Here is a 22,787-nt window from a genome sequence, read left to right as displayed (position 1 = left end):
CAGTTTCCACCAACAGTAGGAACACAGTAAGGTTGCAAGGGAAACACCCTCGATGAGGAGTAAGGGGAGTAGGGGCAGCAGATACAAGTGTAAACTATTTTCAAGAAGTTGCAATGAGCAAGGGAAGGGAGAGAGTGTGTGGAAGTTAAAAGGGCATAATTGTTTAATAATCACTTCGATTTTAAAATAGACTGTGTTGTATTAAATAGCTTTAACTTAAAATGAAAGGATCATGAAATATAAAGAGAATGAAATGGTCACATAAAGACTTTCCAAGAAAATATTATATCTACATCTTTCCATTTTGGGATGAGGAAAGCATACAACACGTTTTTCATAGAGACTTAGTTTTACAATTTTAAGTTCTCTTCCACCTTCCTCCCTTTAGTTTACCTTTTCAGGTATGCCTTTTGTAGGCATTCTAAAGCTTGAGGCTTTAGAGGCTTCTAAAGCTATTGAGAAGTAATTATGTCTCTATATTGTGCAAGATTGAGGGGTCTTTGACTATGTCTGACTATTTACTTATATTTATGAAAAGTGAAATATCAGTGACTTTTTTTCATTTCACAGTTAGGCTACATTACACTTCAATCCTTAGTGATTACAACAAATATGCTAAATTAATAAACCATCTGTCTCTGTCATCCAGAAATAATTGCTGAGTGAAGCTTGTGTTCAGTAACTAGGTTACTCCCTGGGTGAAACCAAGGTTCCTCTGCTATTTCAAGGTGACTTTCTGGGCCAGATACCAATCTTTGTAGTCAGATTAGGTTGAAGAAAAAAAAAAATCTGTAGTTCCCTTTCTTTGCCTCTGTTTTTTCTTGTTCTCATTCTTGCTCTATCTTCCTTGCTGCCTCTCAGCTTATTCATGCCTAGAATTCTGATATACTTAGCATCTTGCCCAGTGCCTCCACAATGCAACTTCTAGCAAAACCTGATTTCCAGAAGGAATCAGAGAAATTCATCCAACCTGAAATAAATCTCTCCTCATTAGGCCATTGATAAACATTAAATGCAGGGCTTCCCAGGCGGCTCAGTGGTAAAGAATCCGCCTGCCACATAAGAGACACGGATTTGATCCCTGGGTTCGGAAGATCCCTTGGAGAAGGAAATGGCAACCCACTCCAGTATCCTTGCCTGGGGAATCCCATGGACAGAGGAGCTATAGCCAGACAGAGGCCAGCTATAGTCCATGGGGTCCCAAAGAGTCAGACATGACTGAGCAATTAACTAAACAACAGCAAACATTAAGTGAGGGGCTTCCCAGGTGGTGTTAGTGGTAAAGAATCCACCTGTCAGTGTAGGAGACTTAAGAGGTTCGATCCCTGGGTCGGGAAGATCCCCTGAGGAAGGCAAGGCAACCCACGTCAGTATTCTTGCCTGGAGAATCCCATGGACAGACAAAGGAACCTGGCAGGCAACAGTCCATGGCGTCTCAAAGAGTCTGAAGCAACTTAGCACACATGCTTGCAAATGTTAAATGTAAAGATGTCAGTGACTAAAAATGCTTCTTCTAGTTGGTGATTGTTAGTAACAAACTGCCACAAAACTGAGTGGAGTAAAAGCCATTTTATTATCCTTGTGGATTCTGAAGATCAGGAATTCAGAAAGCCACAGAAAGGACTGCTCTTCTCTGTTCCATAAGTTTGGGATCTCAGCTAGAAGGACTCAAACAGCTGGGGGTAACTCGGATGTCAGGGCTGGAACTACTGAGAGTGGGAGGATCACTCTCAAGACGGCTTCTTCATTTGTCTGGTGTCTGAGGGTTACGCTCACCTGGGATTGCCAACAATAGCGCCCACATGTGGCTTTTCTAGCATGGAAGTGTCACTGTAATTGGATTTCTTACAAGGCACCTCAATGCTCGTTAAGAGTGAGTGTTCCCTGAGTCCAGGGGGAAGTTGCATGCATGGTCTCTTATGAACTAGCCTTGGGACTCACATAGTATCATGTCCAACATACTATATTGATAAAAGCAATTAAAAAAACCCACCATAACTTAAAGGGAGGGGACCAAGGCAATCTCTCAATGGAAGCAGTGTCAGCAAATTAGTGGCTGTGGTTAACATAGTCACAGTGCTTATTTAGTTGCTTAAGATGATTTTTGTCTTTATAGAAGATAAGAAGTGAAAAAACCAAGCAATGAAGAGAAGAAATACAAGTATCTAAGAGCAGGTGGTGAAAAGATTTTTAAGAAAGGAGTCATTTTAGTAATACGTACATGACTGAAGACCGTTTAAAAAAATCTTTTTGGAATTTTAGAATGACTTTATTGAACACTTTCAAACTACTGAACACACTGTAATATCAAATTCTAAGTTTCTTTATGCATTTTCAAACATTTCTTCATTAAGTAAATAAAGTGAAAGTCACTCAGTGTTGTCCGACTCTGTGACCGCATGGAATTCTCCAGGCCAGAATATGGAGTGGGTAGCCTTTCCCTTCTCTGGGGATCTTCCCAACCCAGGGGAAGGGATCAAACCCAAGTCTCCTGCATTGCAGGTGTATTCTTTACCAACTGAGTTATCAGGGAACGTGAAGTCGCTCAGTCGTGTCCGACTCTTTGCAACCCGCGGACTGTAGCCCACAAAGCTCCTCTGTCCATGGGATTCTCCAGGTAAGAATACTGGAGTGGGTTACCATTTCCTTCTCCAGGGGATCTTCCCTACCCAGGGGATCAAACCCAGGTCTCCCACATTGCAGGCAGACGCTTTAACCTCTGCACCACCAGAGAAGCCCTTTAAATACAAGAATACAGTCTCTCAGAAAACCTCCTATAGAGACACAGAACTTCAGATCCAAGTACTAACATCAAAAATTTCAAGGGAGGAAAGGAAGCCAGGTTGAAAGAAGAAGGGGGAGGAGGCGGGAGGGGGGTGCGAAAGGAGTGGCCTTACAGACGTCTCCTGCCACCTACAGATACCCAGGCAATATGGGACTTTTCCCTGGGCCTCCAGAGAAGGGAGGACTGGAACTCAGCCCTACCAGAAATCAGACCAGACCAGAAGCAGAATTTGAGTTCTCTGCCAAGAGGAGGTGATCAGTCTCCAATCCTCAGCTCAGGATGAGGGCCCTTCGACCAGATTCCTGTGTCCAGGACCGGGGGACTAGAAAAACAAGGAAGGACAGGAAGGGTTAAGGAGAGGAAAGAGAGAGGGAAGGGGAGAGAGGTCAATAAAGTCTCTTGTTCCTTACTGGTCAGGGCACTCTGGCCAGTTGTCCGCGCCAGGACGAGTTGTGGCCGCTGGGTCTGGTCCATTGGCAGGCAAGCTGGCCCCTGAGTACCCGAGTGGTCAGGATATCAGTCTCAGCAAAGAAGAGTCCCCACCAGAGTCGCCATTTGTTTCAGGAAGGCGGACCCCTTCCAGGGCCCGAAACTGGGCTCTTGTCTAATACTCAGAAATGAATTGTCCGAGGAGACACATGTGCTGACAAAGCAAGAGATTTTATTGGGAAAGGGCCCCCGGGTGGAGAGCAGTAGGGTAAGAGAACCCAGGAGAACTGCTCTGAGCTATCAGGGAAGCCCTCATCAAGTAAATGGGGGAGGTGTGTGTGGAACTAGCATTAATTGAATTCTTTCTGTGTTAACAACATCCCAAGGATTGAGCCATTGCAATACACGTATGTGCTGGTCAAATCTAGCATCAATTCCAACAGAACCTGAATGAGGATGCATGGGTGTAAGTCTGTTCAAGCATTCTAAGTCACTTCAGTCGTGTCTGACTCTTTGCAAACCTATGGATTGTAGCCCGACAGACTCCTCTGTCCAAGGGATCCTCCAGGCAAGAACACTGGAGTGCGTTGCCATGCCCTCCTCCAGGGCATCTTCCCAACTCAGGGATCAAACCCTTGCCTCTTATGTCCACTTCAGTGGCAGTCAGGTTCTTTACCACTAGCAACCACCTGGGAAGCCTGGCTATAAGTTTACGTGTCATCAAATGCCTTTATGTTTCCACGTCTTTGGATTACATTTCAGAAGTTGTAATCTAATATATGCCTGACGATGTATTTATAGGTAAATAATCTTCCTGGTTGTATAGCGTGTACCTGCTGATTCATTTGGTGTAATATATGGTAACTTTTTTTACTGTAATGTTTATATTGTGACAGTTGGGTTCCTCAGAATATTTGTATTATCAGACATTATCTTGTAAAAATGAATATTTTTCAGTGAGGGGAAACTAGGGGCTACAAAGTTTCAGATTCCCAATATAAAAATTATATTTCCTATATTAAGTTTAATAATACAACTTTTCTACCTGTAATTGTAATTGTTATGACAATTCAGAAAGAAATTACAGTATGACGACAAAAATATAGACACCACTGAGCATACCTCTAAGACTACATAAGACCAGACTAAATGTGAGCTTCTAGTCTGTAATTACCATAGTCTAATTTTATAATAAGTAGAACATTATTTTGCAATGGAATGGTTTTAAAAAACAGAAAATAACAATAAGCTGAAGAATTAGTCACAAGAATTTAATTACTACTGAAAAACAAGAAATCACTATGAAAATCACCTGTCTGATCTCACTGACTAGTCCAAAGAATATGCTTTTATCAATTTTGATAATTTAATATATCTGATCCTGGGGCCACCAAACTGGACTCAGAGGGATAATCTAAAACACCAGTTCTTCCATTGATAATTTCTGCTGCTCTGAGAAAACTGGTAATGCGTCTGTTGTTCAATATGCAAGTTAGATGATGAAGAGTAGCTTCTTCAGTTTTCACTGTGTGTTCTTAGTCAGCTGTGTCCTACTCTTTGAGACCCCATGAACCATAGCCTGCCAGGCTCCTCTGTCCATGGGATTCTCCAGGCAAGAAAACTGCAGTGGGTTGCCATTCCCTTCTCCAGGGAATCTTCCTAACCCAGGGATCGAACCCAGGTCTCCTGCGTTGCAGGCAGATTCTTTACCATCTGAGCCAAACTTTAGTTCTATAAGATACTCTGTGACAAAAAGCTCTATGGGCAAATGATGTTTGTATACTTTCTAGACTTTATTTTGATTCTGGTGTATCTCAATTTGACATATTGCACTAAATGATATATTTCCTAATAAAATACCTTTGGTTCAGTTCAGTCGCTCAGTCGTGTCCGACTCTTTGTGACCCCATGGACCACAGCATGCCAGGCCTCCCTGTCCATCACCAACTCCCAGAGTCCACCCAAACCCATGTCCATTGAGTCAGTGGTGCCATCCAGCCATCTCATCCTTTGTCATCCTCTTCTCCTCCTGCCCTCAATCTTTCCCAGCATCAGGGTCTTTTCCAATGAGTCAGCTCTTCACATCAGGTGGCCAAAGTATTGGAGTTTCAGCTTTAACATCAGTCCTTCCAATGAACACCCAGGACTGATCTCCTTTAGAATGGACTAGTTGGATCTCCTTGCAGTCCAAGGGTCTTCCAAGAGTCTTCTCCAACACCACAGTTCCAAAGCATCAATTTTTTGGCACTCAGCTTTTTTATAGTCCAACTCTCACTCCATACATGACCACTGGAAAAACCATAGCCTTGACTAGATGGACCTTTGTTGGCAAAGTAATGTCTCTGCTTTTTGCTGTAAACGTTGGTTATAACTTTCCTTCCAAGGAGTAAGTGTCTTTTAATTTCATGGCTGCAATCACCATCTGCAGTGACTTTGGAGCCCAGAAGAATAAAGTCAGCCACTGTTTCCACTGTTTCCCCATCTATTTCCCATGAAGTGATGGGACTGGATAATATACCTTTAAGAAACTCCCAAACTGTCTCCTTTCTCTGTCTGCTCTATAAATAGTCAAGGGGTGTCACTATCTTTTCTCACCTGAACACTGAAAGTACCTCCTACTTTGTCTTCAAGCCTCCTCTTCTGTCCCACTTAGCAGCCTGGGTCATTTTTTAAACATTTAAACCAAACCAAGGACTTCCCAGGGGATCCATTGGCTAAGACTCAGTGTTACCAGTGCAGGGGGCCCTGGTTCGACCCCTGGTCAGGAGACTAGATCCCACAGGCTGCAACTAATAGTTTGCATGTTGCTACTAATGATCCGTATGCCACAACTAAGATCTGTCACAGTAAATAAATAAAGAAACATTTTTAAAACAAATTTAAACTGCATCCTACTGCTTTTTTGTTCAAAACCCAGCAGTGCTTTCTATTGGGCTTCCCTGGTGGCTCCATTGTAAAGATTCCACCTGCCCATCCAGGAGACCCATGTTCGATCCCTGGGTTGGGAAGAGACGCTGGGGAAGGAAATGGCAACCAACTCCAATATTCTTATCTGGGAAAGCCCACGGACAGAGGGGCAGTGGGCTCCAGTTCATGAGGCTGCAAAAGAGTCAGCTACAACTTAGCAGCTGAACAAGAATGCTTTACGTTACTCTTAGAATAAAAGCCAAATGCCCTTTCCTGGCTTATAAATCCCTATGTGATCTTTCCTCAACCCCACCGTACCACTCATCCTCTATTCTGGGATATTCCAGTCCCTCTCTGTACTTCTTAAAAGTGTGACCTTTGCTCACCGTAGGACCTGTGCCCTCTTTCCTCACTACATGAATTAATTCCTCCCAATCTTTACACGGCTGATTCCTTCTTATACTTTAGATTTGGCCCTTCTTCAGAGAGGCTTTCTCTAATCACCTCATTTGAAATAGTCTTCTGGTCACTCTATTTTAATTCTTTTCATAGCTTTACCTCTAATATTCTTCTCATTTATATCTACCTACCTACCTATCATTCCATCTTCATTTATTATTTAGTAGATTATTATTTAGTGGTTTAGTAGAACAGAGACCTTGTATTTCCTGTTCTGCTTTCTCCTGTACCTGAACTGTATGCTTGACATAATTAGCAATTTAATAGATACTACTGAATGAATCAAATGGTTAGACCCTCCATCCCTGTGTTTCTGTCTTTATTGTTGGATACGAGAGAAGTATAGTCTGATACAAAGAGGGGAGGCTAGGAAAAATGCAATGGGGAAGAAAACCAAAGATGCCATGACTATGTTTTAATCTAAGGAAGTTCTATGGTGGAGGATGAAGGGTGGGGAGGCACAAGAGGGAGGGGATATATGTATGCTTATATCCAATTCATGTTGATAAACAGCAGAAACTAACAGAGCACTGCAAAGCAATCATCCTCCAGTTAAAAAAAAAAAAAAAGAAAGTTCTATTGGTTAGAATTTAACTTGAAGATAATGTTATACTACCAAAACAAAAAGAAATTATTGAAAGGAAGTTTTATTTTAATAAACAAGTAAGTGTCTTACCAGAAGCAGCACTATCTTGCAACTGCTGATCTGATGAAGCTTGACTTTCTGAGTGGTTGCAGATGGGCTGTGTTGTTTGCTTAAGCTTTGATAATTGATCATTGTGTTATCTGAGGTTTACAAGACGCGGCCTTTTTCATTTTTTTCCCACCATGCACTATTACACAGTACATGACAAGTTTTACTTATAGATTATAAATACCTGAGAATCAAATAGCATGTATTTTAATGACAATACATCGGTGTTATACTTCATACACCGCCAAATATTCTCACACTTATTACTGAATTTGTTCTTCTAAACTATTTTACTTGTGAAATGTGTTTCTTTCATACAATGTCTATATTCCTTTATTGGAAATGCTCTTACTAAAAATATAAATTTCCAGAAATATTATGCATGTATTTCTTCTAAACTCAATATTAAAATTTTCCACATTTGTGGAATTAACTCTTGGGGAAATTTCTAACATGTTTTATCCTTCTGGTTTTTCTTTTGCCAATGCTTTTTGATAAGTGTATGGAAAAATTTCCATGTCTTTTATAGAGATCTTTAAGTCCTAGTCTTTCTTGTTTCATCTAATTCTCTCTCTTTTGTTTACCAAATCTCCATGAAAACCTTTTTGTAGCTTTTGCATTCTTATGTCTGACATTTGAAACTTCTATCTTCAAAGCCTCTTGCAGTAGCAGTGATCAGACACAGTCTCTGACCTGTTTTAAAAGTTTCTTGCAAGATTTTAAGTATTGTTATATTGTTCACCCTTTAATTCTATCAGTTTTACTTTATAAATATCAATCTTTTTGTATATATCTTGACAGAATGCAATCCTGCCTTTTAGGTCTTTTTAATTTAGTTTGTCTTTTCTTCAACAGTCTTCTTAGGTATTGCTATTTCTTATAGTCAAATGTTTTGTCTTACTGGAAAACTCTCTCCTCATCTGATTTTTAATAGAACAGGAAAATGCTATTTCTGCCATCTCTCTCTTTGCCCCTTCATCTCTCCACTGCATTGCTTGAAAAGTTTATTCTTCAGAACGTTACACCATGTCTTAGTCAATTTGAGCTGCTGTAACAAAGTATTATAGACTGTGTGGCTTATAAACAACAGAAATTTATTTCTTACAGCTCTGGAGGATGGGAGGTCCAAGATCAAGGCACCAGAAGATTCAGTGTCTGGTGAGGGCTTGCCTCCTGGTTCACAGATGTCCTGGCCTTCTCTTTGTGTCCTCATGTGGTGGGAGTGGCAAGGTCACTCTCTGGAGCCTCTTTTGCTGGTGGTTTAGTTAAGTCCTGTCCAGCTCTTGCAAGCCCATAGACTGTTGCCTGCCAGGCTCCTCTGTCCATGGGATTTCCCAGGCAAGAATACTGAAGTGGGTTGCTATTTTCTTCTCCAGGGCATCTTCGCAACCCAGGGATCAAACCCACATTTCCTGCATTGCAGGTAGATTCTTTACCACTGAACCACCGGGGAAGACCTGAGTCTCTTTTATGAGGGCATTAATGCCATTCACTGGGCTTCTCTGGTGGCTCAGCAGTAAAGAACCCACCTGCCAATGCAGGAGGCATGAGTTTGATCCTTGGGTTGGGAAGATCCCCTAGAGAAGGAAATGGCCACTCATTCCAGTAATCTTGGCTGGGAAATCCCATGCACAGAGTAGCCTAGTAGGCTACAGTCCATGGGGTCACAAGAGAGTCAGACAGGACTTAGCCACTAAACAATAACAAAACTGCCACTCACTGGGGCTCTACCCTCATGACCTAATCACCCTCAAAGACCCCTACCTCCAAATACCATTACACTGAGGATTACATTTCAACATCTGAGTTTTGGGGGGTGCAAACATTTAGTCTGTAGCATATAGTAAAGGAGCTTAAAATTGTTACAGGGAGCACTTCTCTGTGGTAAAGGTGAAGTAAAGATGGGTTGCTTAGTAAGTTTGTCTTTAATTCCTGGAATGGGCCATTAAAATGTCCACCTATTTAATTGATGGTTGTCATACAGAGATAGAATGCAAGAAATTGTTTAATCAGTTGTAACAATTTCCCAACAGTCTTTCCTACTGTTTGCTGAACTAACTCTTGTGTCACCATCTACATTTTCTCTGCAGAGTGTTTCCTGACACTTTAAGCCTGGGTTCCCTGCCCCCCGCCTCACTCCCCGCCCCCTCACCCTCAACTCATCATGGCTTTGATCACATATCATCTGTTTTGTTTTGTTTTTTTCTACCTTTGTTGAGAGGCACCCAGGAATGTAAGGAAAATACCTTGTTTGCAGCTATAGTCCTAGTTTTAACAAAATACTTGCACATACTTTGTATTTAATAAATATGATTGGATTAAGTTCTTTACTTATATATGCCTCTCAAGGACATCGGTCACCCTAGTCCCTCTTTTAGTCTTGACAGACTTTTGAGCAAGACTCATGAAAGAATCTTATAATCATGCTCAAAAACCTTTAACCTTATGATGATGCTCAAGAGCCTTCAGTTTCTAATATCTTCTTTCTTTTCATTTATAAAATGTATTGGTTATTTATACTTTTCACCATAATTGACCATTAAAGCTCTAGAGAACTTAGAGAAAAATTGACCTACAAATCCCCTTTCCTTATTTTAAAGCTGAGGATCCTCAGGCCCAGAGATATTTGTGTTTGTATTAACTAGTTAATTGACTGCTTCAACACAAGAAGCTTTTCTGTCTCTCATTCCCCCACTGTTGTCAGTCACTCAAAACAAGAGCCAGTGGCTTGTGCATGTGTGTTAAATCGCTTCTGTTATGTCCAACTCTTTGCAACCCTGTGGATTTTAGCCTTCCAGGCTCCTCTGTCCCAGGGATTTTCTAGGCAAAATTACTGGAGTAGGTTGCCATGCCCTCCTCCAGGGGTTCTTCCCCACCCAGGGATTGAACTCATATCTCTTACATCTCCTGCATTGGCAGGCAGGTTCTTTCCCACTAGTGCCACCTGGGAAGCCCAGGCTGAGTCAGGCAACACTTACAAGTCACAAAAAAGTATTAACATTATTAGAGGCAAGACTCTTTCTCTTCCTCAACGATCTGATATGTCCCTCTAGATGACTTACTTTTTGGGATTTCTGCCTCGACCTTGGTCTCCTGCATTCCCCTTTCTCCTCTTACAAGAGAGACAGAGGTTTCCCTCGTGGGCAGAGAATCTTACCTAGATGATGAATAAGACCCAGTAGCTGGACAGTGGACCCCCACTGGGATTATTCAGGGTAGTGCTATGCTTTGAAAGGAAATGAGATCATTGATAATATAAGCAATGTTTGTGGCAGATTGATCACTAACAGTGCCCACACTTTTGGCCTCCCTTCTCACTCTCACAACTATCTTCTGATTCTTTGCCTGAAACTGTTTTGCATTTAGGTGGAAGATCAGTCTCTTCATATTGTGTGGTTCTTAGTCACTCAGTCATGTCCAGCTCCTTGCCACTCTGTGGACTGCAGCCCACCAGGCTCCTCTGTCCATGGGGATTCTCCAGGCAAGGATGCTGGAGTGGGTTGCCATGCCCTCCTCCAGGGGATTTTCCCAACCCAGGGATCGAACCTAGGTCTCCCTCATTGCAGGTGGATTCTTTACCATCTGAGCCACCAGTGAAGGCTTTCATCCCCAAATATTCTGGGCTGCCCCTTTCTTGCTCTGTTTTGACCTCACCAACACCCTTCCATCTTATTTCCGATTTGCATCCGTTTGTGACAGACTCCTCACTGCTTTTATCTCCTTTCTCTTCACTTCATTGTCAAAGCTTTATCCTTTCCTGTCATTTTATTAGGATCTCTAGCAGGAAAGGAAGGTTGTATTCAGCTTAGTTTCTATCTTGAGCAATTGTGCTTTTTTTTTTTTTAATAGAAATGAAATAACGCTCATTGTTTTCCATCTGGATTCCGAAACGTTATTCATACTTGTTATATTAGGGGGAAAATAATGAATCATTGTTCTGTATCATATGCTCCTATCTGCCATAGAATTAGGTCATCCTTATTTCTGGTTCTAAACCTTGTAGGTCTTTAAGAAAATAATACATATAACTGGCGAAATTGTAAATGAATCAATAATAACTTCATCTATTTACTTTTTTGACTGTAATTTATTAAAATATCACAAAACAAAAATCTCCACAAAACATGCAGAATGCTGTATATATAATGTCTTAACATTGTGTGAGATCCAGATGTTTCTAAGAAATGGAGAGCTAATTAGAGGTAATATTTATCTCCAGTTCTAGGAGCTAATATTGGGCAAAACTTGGAAGGTTCAGTCCAGATAACCATTCAAGTGCTTGGCTGCTGATCTCAAACCTTATCTGAACTATCTGAACCTCTCAAGTCTTGAAAACTGGGCTGGATATCTTATGAGAACAGCCTCATCTGGGGTATTTGGGTATGTTTGATTCCAGCTGGAATCCAAAACTGCAGAGAGAGGCAAAAACGAAGACTAACTCAGGGCGGGGGTGGGGGGAACACTGAGCTTCCTCAAACCTCTGAAAGAGGCTTTGGTTAAATTTGGAGCAAAGGTTAGGGATTATGAACAGTTGCTATTTTATCTGGCTGCATTCATTCATCCTTAAAACAAATCCTATTTTAATCTCCCAGATGAAGGATCATTAATATTTCTTTGTTCTTGGCTGGGAAATACAGTGAAACAATCTTTTAAAAACTGAAATTCTGCTGGTTTTGCATGTCACAAATAAGAGTTTGACAGCATGTGATTGCTTCAAAATGGCCAAGTGCGTGTCACTGATCATCAGCGCATACCTAGGTTTGGTTTAGGGCATCACACCAAAAGGAGCTTTAAATCAAATTATGGACACACCATAAAATACAGTCTGCTGTAAGCATAGAGAGTAAATAAGAATAAATTATTTTCTGTTGCATTGTTCTTTATCAACTCTGTGAGGATTACACATATTTCAAGACATGTTTTTTTTTCCTTTTATTTTTGCAGTTTTATTTCACTTTAAATATACCAATTACATTCAAGGGATTCTGAATACATACAGGGCTTCCCAGCAGTGCTAGTGGTAAAGAACCCGCCTGTCAATGCAGGAGACGTAAGAGATGTGGGTTCCATCCCTGGGTCGGGAAGATCCCCTGGAGGAGGGCATGGCAACCCACTGCAGTATTCTTGCCTGGAGAATCCCATGGACTGGGGAGCCTCCTGGGCTACAGTCCATAGGGTGGCAAAGGGTCAGACACGACTAAAGTGACTTAGCATGCACACACGAACATATAAACATGTAGCTGTAGAACACTAAAATATGTTAATTTCCTACTATGTGCTATCTGTGTGTGCATAATCTGACAACATTTCTAAGAGGTAGATTTTATTAACCTAATTCAACAGAGGATGAGATTCAGAGAAGGCTTTTGATTTGCTTAAGATTGCCCAGCTAGTGTGACGGTTAACTTTACATGTCACCTTGGTTGGACCACAGCGCCCAGATCGTTGGCCAAACATTATTCTGGATATTTCTGTGAGGGTGTTTTTGGATGAAATTCACATTTAAAGTGGTGGCTTTAGAGTAAATCAGGTTGGTTTCCATAATGTGGGTGCCTAATTCCATCAGCTGAAGTCCTGCTTAGAACAAAAGACTTCCCTCTGCAAGCAAGAGGGAACAGTCTGCCTTTAGACCTCACCTGCAACATCAGTTCTTCCTGATCTGACAGGAGTGCCTTTGAACTCTAACTGTAGCTCTTTCTGGGTCTCTAGCCTACAGGCTTTCCCCATCCCCTGTTGGACTCTCCAAGCCTCCACAATTGCGTGAGCCAACTCCTTAAAAAGTAAATCTCTTTCTATATATACACACATATCTTCTTGGTTCTGTTTCTCTGTAAAATCCTGACTAATACAGCTCGTAAGTGGGGAAGCCAAATCAGACTTCGTTCTGTTGAATTTCAGAGCCTTATGATAAATCTCATTTTATATAAACATTTTTTTCTGTTCACTGAATTTACAGTTCGGTTTGTCCAAATGTGTATTATATGTTCACAGTTACATCCATATACACACGTACACCTGTGTGCACGTCAATGTACTATGCGTGTACTGGGTCTTGTTTATCCACTGTATGAGTTACAAAGTTTTGGCTTTTGCTGTGGAACTCCTTAATCAAAGAGAATGGTGAGTCTTGTCCTTAAGTACAACTAAGCTTGTGAAGATAGACTCATTTCACCGTGCTCACTATTGCATAATAGTAGTATTTTCCTTCTATGGTATTATCATTGGCTTAATTTATCCCTAAAATCTAAGGTTTATGCCTAAGTCTTAATAATTGAAAATATTTTCTTAAATTTCTCCCAAATTTTGGCTTCAAGGAAGATACTCAAAATTTTTACCTTTAAAATAATCATAATTCTATGTGTTGTTTAGTTCCATATAGTGTTATGGCTATGAAACAAACATTGAGACAAAAAAATGAAGACACAAAGCAATACTAAAATACTGGAAAATTCTAGAACAATATGTTCAAAGGCCCTCTAAAAATTAGCTAAAAAGAAGAAAAATTTAAAGTAACATTATCTGTAGCTATTAATCTATCTTGTTAACTAGTCATGTAGCCTTTTTAAAGCCACATTGGCAAGATATAACTTTGTAAATATCACAGGTTACAAGGAACATATGTCTTTAATTTGTTGGAGTTGTCTCTAAAAGTGATCTTGTATCCATAAACCCTTAATCTGACTTCCTTCCAGGGAACAGAGTCTTTAGAACTCAGAATTATAAAACACTCTTAAACAAAAATTCTTTATTGACAAAGTATAGCTCATAATCAGAATTTTACCATTACAAATGACCTTAGATTAACTCTAACCTAATTATTACTTGAATAATAGTTAGTATTTAATATAAGCAATCATTTAAGTTGCATTTTAAAATATTTTATAGATGTAGAAACTGTGGCCCAAACAGGGTGACATAGCTGGACTAAAACAAATTTGTCTCACTTTTTGTGGATGCTGTTTCTTCAAGAGAGTGTGTTGCCTTCTTTGTGGAAAGTGCCTTGAGAAATTCCAAAATCAGAAGTATTATTACTTGGTCCACTTAGAATGTGAATAATAAACTTTCAATCTGTGATTTGAGTACTTTCTTGCCTTGTGCTCACTGAGCATCAGAGCATTCCAACATACATGGCTGGGTGTGCTCACGGTAAGGCTTTCACGTTTGATGGCTAATTTAATAGCTAGTGGCAGCTTTCCTTTTTGTCTTAAGCATTTTAAAGTCCTATGAACTTAGATACCCCAGATTTTCTCTATTTCTGTACTTGATGCAAAACTCTTATATTCAATTCTCATTTTAGGTATAAATTATTTAATATAGGGCTGCTTTCTGCATGGGGTTTCCTTTTTATAAAGGCTATCCATATTTTTATCTTGTAAGGAATAAACACAATGAGGTCCAAGGTCTCTTTCTTTCATGTTGCATTATTATACTAAACTGCAGGTTGATACTGTCTCAAACAAAATCCATTTTTATTTTCATTGCCATAGTAATCTACTACTTTTAGAGATTTCAGCAAATTTTCCGGCTTCATCCTGTTTCTAAAAGGAAATTGTTCTTTTACAATGACTTCCTTTCATGCCTAATCATGGTTTCTTTATAGTCTCAGTTAGATTCATGACAGCACAGGCATAGAGTTAGAAGACTACAGACTATCTTTGTACGCTCCCTCCTTTCCTTGTCAGATAAAGCAGTATCATGACTGTTGGTGAAAATGTACTGGAAGCAAGACTGACATGTAAATAGTTCATTATTATTACTTTTTATTGTGGTAAGATAGTATTACATACATACTATATTATATACATATTATATACATAGTTTGGTATATGAGGTTTTGGGCTTCCCGAGTGCTGCTAGTGGTGGAAGACATAAGAAATATGGGTTTGTTTTTGATCCCTGGATCAGGAGGATCCCCTAGAGGAGTGGATGTCCCACTGCAGTGTTCTTGCCTGGAAAATCCCGTGGACAGAGGAGCCTGGCAGGCCACAGTCCTTAGGGTTGCACACGACTGAAGCAACTTAACACCCACTGAAGACCCTACCTTAACATCCACAGGGCCCTACCCACTGATAGTTTGGAACCCAGAGTGAGCATGGACTTTGGGGATGAATTTTAACATTGTCACATGCCAGCTGTGTGAGACTGGGCAAGTCACTTAAACCACTGGGGGTTACAATTTTCTCATTTGTAAAAACATCAACAATAAGCTTTTGTATTATAGTTGTTGTGTGAAATGATTTAATGAATATAGTATATAGAGATATAATAAAGAACTTTATGAGAAAGCCTGGCACATTGCAGGGCTCAGAAAGTATTAATTTCATTTTCTGATTAATCTTTAATTTTAGGATTCTCACTCCCGGTCCATTATTGCTCATCTACCCACCTTCTACTCAGTTTCTTGTGCTTTTTTTACACTTGCAGGTAGAAGATAGTACAGCCAAATTATATGCTTGAAAATGTGTGTGTACCTTGTCCCCAATTAATCTTCCCTTCTGTGAAATTACTATGATGTTTTGGATTAACTTAGTCATTGTGCTCAATCTACCGTGGTGAAAGAATCCAGTGAGAGAGACAACAGGAAAGCTGTCTACTGAGTTAGAAGATGGTCAGACAGTTTTGTTTAAGGAAAATGAGCAAGAAAATTTTGCATAATGCTTTTTGGACCAGTCTTGTTCTTCTTAATTGCCTAAGATATTTCAAGGTGCTTTGCTATAAATCTGAAGACTTAAAAATGTTGTTTAACAGTCTGGCCCACTAAGAATAATGACCTCTCCCGTTCCTTGTTTTTCTGGGTGATTAAGGGTTTCCTGACTGGCCCCAGGCCATCTGCCCTGACTTTTTTTGTTTCCCCAAGGATTTAGGACCAGATTGTCAAGAATAATCTCTGACTCAGAGAGATTTTCTAGCCCCAGAAGATAGAAAGTGTTTGCTGTGCATGCACTAACCTTGAAAAGTGCAAGTGACACTCACTCGTTAGTGATGGGTTAGAGCCGTCCCATCATGTGTGCTCCGTTAACTGAGTTAGGTGTAAATTATTTCAAGGAAGCCAAAGTTCTTCTGTGTCCCCATGAGAATAATTTCACAAATACACAGCAGGTCCCTCCAACTACAGATTTGGAGCAGGGAGGCAAAAACAAGAAAAGAAGAAGAGAGCTATGGCCTGGGGCCAGTGCACACCTCTCCACAGGGGGTTTCTAGCATGCGGGTGATTTTCAACCAACCTGATATAAATCAGACTGTGCAGAGCAATGACATTCAGCTCTCTGTGCTGGGAGATGCCTGGATAGTGTTACGCTTCCCTCAGTAGGAGGGACTGGAGTTGAGCTGGGGAGTTGAGCCTTGAGCTGTATCAAAATAATAGTATGGGAGTAAAGAAGAAGCTGGAGTAAGAGGGTATACCCATAACCATCTAACCTCTACAGACAGGTTATGTGAAAGGCCCTGAACTCTCACCCTTTGAGATCATTTATTAACTAACTGAGCTTGACAGAATCAAGAATTTGGTCCACGAATGCCACGGTTTAAGTCTGGGCATGATTGGAGCCTCGTCCTTCTCACGTGGGACATCTTGCCACAGTGGTTGGCAAGCCCTGTCAAAGCTAAGTTTGTGATCTCTAATAAAAGTGTCTATTAGTATTCAGAAACATCTTACTTAAACGAAAGTATTTGTTAGTTTCGTGGGTGCCAAGTTGCTTCAGTCGTGTCTGACTCTTTGCGATCCTATGGATTATAGCCCACTAGGCTCCTCTGCCAATGGAATTCCCCAGACAAGAATACTGGAGTGGGTTGCCATGCCCTCCTCCAGGGGATCTGCTCAGCCCAGGGTTCGAACCTGCATCTCTTATGTCTCCTGCATTGGCAGGTGGTTTCTTTATCACTAGCACCAGCTGGGAAGGCCATTTATCATTTACCGTCATTAATTTTTTTTGTGAAAAATGGGTGTTGAAACCCAAAATTCAGTGTATAGGACAAAAATGAACCTTCCTACACCAATTAAACTTTTATTTATTTTATTTTATTTTTTGAATTGCTTCAACCAGAGAATCCATTTATTCATCCAAATATTATTATTTCCAGGGTAAGAATTATACTACAAGGCAAAGGAAAAATGGTAAATACACCATTGTAAACTGAGTAATTACAACATAATATGAATGAGTCGGTACAAAACACATCAAGTCATATTAAAAATGTGAATGGGTCTAAATCAACTATTAGAGGAAAAAAGAATTCCAAATTGATTGATAAAGCAAAGCACAGTCTATATTTACACAGGAGACATACAAACTTTCAAAAAGGCTGGAAAGAAAAGCATGGGAAAAACAAATAAGGCATATAAAAACAATAAAAGAAATCAGAAGGCTAGATCTTCATACCAGATAAAGCAGATATTTTACAAAACTGTATATGCTCTGGGGCCTCCTAGGTGGCACAGTGGTAAAGAATCTGCGCAGCAATGCAGGAGCCACAGAAGATGTGGGTTCGATCTCTGGGTCAGGAAGATCATGGCAACCCACTTTGGTATTCACCTGGAGAATCCCCATGGACAGAGGAGCCTGGCAGGCTGTAGTCCATGGAATGCAAAGAGTTGGAGGTGACTGAAGCATTACTAAATATGCATATATGCTCTTACCTTTTGACCCAGCAATCTCATTTTTAGGAAGTTACTCTGAAGAGACAGTTCAACTCTACAAAATTACATATACACAGTTGTTTGTTATAACATTACCTGTAATTGCAAATAGTTTAAAAGTGCTTAATATAGGAGATTGGTTGAAAAACCACAATGAAATGCTATGCAAGTGTAAAAAAACAGAAGCACTATGAACTGATAAAAAATGATTTATAGGATATATTATTAAGTGAGAAAAGCAAAGTTTAAAAGAATTTCTGTAGTAAGGTACTTACTGTGTAAGAAATAAGGAGGTATACGGAAATAAATATGTACTTACTTTTGCAGAAAGAAACATTAAAAGGATAAATCAAGAAATTTTGAAAGTGGTTACCTGCAAGGGAGGAATGATGTGGAAGGGATATGAGCATACCTTGATGTTCAATCTCGGCATTTGGAAGCATGTTAATACCCTACATAATTCAAAATAAAATTAAATTCATAAAGATGAAGAAAAAACCCTAATCTGATTGCAGAGAATATTTCAAATAAATGACATAAGCACATTTAAGGATTAAAATAACTAATCCAAATAATCTGGATACAGTGCTTTGATTCTATATCTTAAACTCTTTTAGGAGGTTTCCTTTTTCTAGTTGTATGAGGGTAGGAATTCTGAAACTCCCTGTTGTTATATAACAGAATTATCGAATGGGTACATGCATTGATGATGGAAGCAAGAGTTCTCACTTTGGAGAAGGGGTGACGCAATACAGAAGAGGAGTGGCAAGGCGGAACCTTGTGAGGCTGCACTGTGATTGGTGGTATCAGAATGACCTCATGGTTTCTAACGTACATCTTTTCCAAAAATACCAATGCCAAGAATGACATGGAGAAACAGAGATACTTTTCCAGGTTAATGGAGAGTCAAGGAATATAACACCTAAACGCAATACAGGATTCTATCCTCGGTCATGGAACAAAAGGAAAACATAAAGATAAAGTCAAGTATAGCAGTCTGAATTTATTCCCTCATATCTTTTTGCCAAGAAAAATAAGAAGCACTTATGCACTTTTACTCACTTTGTTATTCTCTAGTGTTTTTCAACCTTGATCCTCTCTGTGATTTTGTAAGTACTTGAAAAGCACATTGTGTGTTCTTACTTTTCAGAGCTTATCATCTTCTGACCCTTTTGCTGGCATTTTCCAGATATTTTTTATTTAATTTTGTGTACACATAAAACAAATGTTCCTGAAGGATCATCTTTTAATTGGCTCCAAACATGTTCTCCTCACACATTTTTTTCAAGAGTAAAAAGTGTTGTCCCATGGCTTTGGTTTGGGACACTGATTGCAGGAATTTTAGTAAAATGAGAGGGCAAAACTGATATTGTGTTATTTTAATACTTTCTCCTTTCAATCATTTTGTTTCTTATTTTCCAAATGGTTTACATATAGATTTTTATGTATATTTATGTATGTTTACCTATGTTTGAAACTTTCTATAGAATATTAATGGGCTTCCCAGGTGGGTCAAGTGGGAAAGAATCTGGCTGTCAATGCAGGAGCCGTAGGAGATACAGGTTCAATCCCTGGGTTAGGAAGATCCCCTGGAGAAAGAAATGGCAACCCATTCCAGTATTCTTGTCTGGAAAATTCCATGGACAGAGATGCCTGGCGGGCTATAGTCCAAAGTGTTGCAAAGAGTTGGACATAACTGAAGCGACTGAGTGCATGCACACACACACACAGACACACAGAATGTTAATGGCCATTAAAGATATATATCAAGAGAAACTGCAGGCCAAAATATATTTTTGATATAGTAAAAATGTCTCCTTTAAAAATCTGCTGAAAAGAAAATTTACAGGTTATTTAGCAAAATGTTGGATTTAACCTCTTGCATATGTCATCTATACAATGCTGAGTATTTAGGGACTGACACTGTTGTCAAAGAATATAAAATGAATTGCACCTGAAATGTCAAGGGGTTGAATTAAAGAGGGATCCATTTTCAGTTATGACTCTAGGAAGATCATGATTTTATTTTACCTAGCGAGAGAGGCTTATAATTCACCAACCAAAATTACATGACTTGAAAAAAAGAGAAAAAATCCCAAGAAGGTCACAAGGAGAACAGCTCTAGAATGCTGAATGAGAACGCAAACTTAAGAGCAGTTGTCTGAGAGGTGCAGGACTAGTTTTCTGTGTACATTGCTTAGGGCCCAGAACAAAGAAGTGTCCGTAAAGGCCATATTGCAGGAGACAAGAATGACACAGGACATTCAGAAGACGATCTGGAGGGGACAGGGACTATGTCCAGACTCACATTGGATAAGGATTGCCATCAGCATCTGATTGAGGGGAAATTAAAGGCAAATGTCAGAATGCTAAACATTACGTAGTTTATGTGTGTGTGTGCCAGGCGCTTAGTCGTGTCCCACTCTTTACAACCCCATGGACTGTAGCCTGTCAGGCTCCTCTGTCCAGGGAATTTTTCCAGGCAAGAATACTGGAGTGGGTTGCCATTCCCTTCTCCAGGGCATCTTCCTGACCCAGGGACTAAACCCATGTCTCTTGCATCTCTTACATTGCCCGGGGGATTCTTTACCACTGTGCTACCTGGGAAACCTTTATAGTTGATTTATATAGAAGTACCAATTAGTACTTGTACTTGAGAAATCTGTATGCATGTCAAGAAGCAACACTTAGAACTGGACATGGAACAACAGACTGGTTCCAAATCAGGAAAGGAGTATGTTAAAGCTGTATATTGTCACCCTGCTTATTTAACTTATATGCAGAGTACATCATGCAAAATGCTGGGCTGGAAGAAGCACAAGCTGGAATCAAGATTGCTGGGAGGAATATCAATAACCTTAGATATGCAAATGATACTACCCTTATGGCAGAAAGTGAAGAACTAAGGAGCCTCTTGATGAAAGTGAGAGAAGAGAGTGAAAAAATTGGCTTAAAACATTCAGAAATTGGCTTTCAACATTCAGAAAACGAAGATCATAGCATCCAGTCCCGTCATGGCAAATAGATGGGGAAACAATAGAAACAGTGACAGACTTTATCTTCTTGGGCTCCAGAATCACTGCTGATGGTGACTGCAGCCCTGAAATTAAAAGACGCTTGCTCCTTGAAAGAAAAGTTATGACCAACCTAAACAGCATATTAAAAAGCAGAGACAATGCCAACAAAAGTCCATCTAGTCAAAGCTATGGTTTTTCCAGTAGTCATGTATGGATGTAAGAGCCGGACTATAAAGAAAGCTGAGTGCCGAAGAATTGATACTTTTGAACTGCGGTGTTGGAGAAGACTCTTGAGGTTCCTCAGACTGCAAGGAGTCAGTCCTAAAGGAAATCAGTCCTGAATATTCATTGGAAGGTTTGATACTGAAGCTGAAACTCAAGTACTTTGGCCACCTGATACAAAGAACTGACTCATTGGAAAAGACCCTGATGCTAGGAAAGATTGAAGGTGGGAGGAGAAGGGGACGAAAGAGGATGAGATGGTTGGAAGGCATCACCAACTCAATGGACATGAGTTTGAGCAAGTTGTGGGAGCTGGTGATGGACAGGGAAGCCTGGTGTGCTGCAGTCCATGGGATCGCAAAGAGTCGGACACGACGGAGTGACTGAACTGAACTGAATGTCTATTGTTATAGAAAATGGGTTTAGTCATAAATCAATACTTTGTTCTCATAAAGTGCCTACTTAGAAAGCACATGTAAGTATTATATACATGTGCTTGGACTGGGCTGAGCTTGCTTTATGGAAAATATTCTGGGCCCAGAATAACCCAAAGTACATGACCCTTCAGAATTGTGTGTTCAAGTGGCTTCTTTAAAATTTTTTCTGTATATTATTTGTTGTTCTCTGAGTATAAATATTATGACTTTACTTAATTTAAAATAAATGTTTTGACTTTTTCAGTATTGTCTTAAAATTTACTATTGACAGTGGACTAGTGAGGTCTTTTTAATGTTAAATGTTTTATGAAAAAGGAATAAGTGAAATAATGCATATGTTAAAAAGTATATATGTGTGTGTGTGTGTGTGCATGTGTGTGTATGTCGCCAGAAAGTTAGCATGACTGGTTTTATGCTGCATAATTTAAAACAGAGCAAAGGCATTCTGATCATTAAAATCTTTTGCGTCACATGGGCATTTCTTTGCCTATTAACCTAGAAAATGCCATATTATATAAATAAAAAATATCATCTGAGGCCAGTGGTTTCTTGGGTAAAATGTTCTTTGATTGTGTGGTAAAGCATATTCTATTTGCTTTCTCTTGCAAGTTGTTATTAAGATGTCAGGTAATGCAGTGATGGAAAGCCCAGATTATCAAGAGGATAAAAAGAATTTGAGTAGAACAGCAACAAACTCTTTTGTCTCTACATTACCCTCCACTTTTCTCTCCTTGTCTTTCCAGTTTTTAGATCTAATTTTCATGACTTGACCTTCCTTTCCATCTCCGTTTGGTCATTACCTTACTCTCACCAGACTGAACTGCAAAAATATGTTCAGAGGAATGGGGATGAGGCAGAGGTGAGGGGAACTACCTTTACTGTGGGCAGAACACTTTATACAGATGACTTCATTTACTCCACATGGGAACACTACGAGTTGAAATTATTATCTCTATGTTAACAGATGAGGAAACCAAGGATTAGAAATGTGAAGTGAATTGTGCTAGGCTGACAACACCAGCTGAGGAAGTCAAAATCCCATGGAGAAATGATCTGAACACAGACATCACACTCAAGCCTGCTACTTTCCCAGCATTTTTAGAGTTGAATCAATCTTACAGCGTTTTCACTTTTAGTCATTGACTTCTCCGTAATCTCCAAGGGGTCGAATTCTAAATCAGAAATCATGGAACCAAAGCAG

Source organism: Capra hircus, chromosome 9, assembly GCF_001704415.2.
Source record: "Capra hircus breed San Clemente chromosome 9, ASM170441v1, whole genome shotgun sequence".
In the NCBI taxonomy this organism is placed as follows: Eukaryota; Metazoa; Chordata; class Mammalia; order Artiodactyla; family Bovidae; genus Capra; species Capra hircus.
This window is presented reverse-complemented; position numbering follows the sequence as displayed.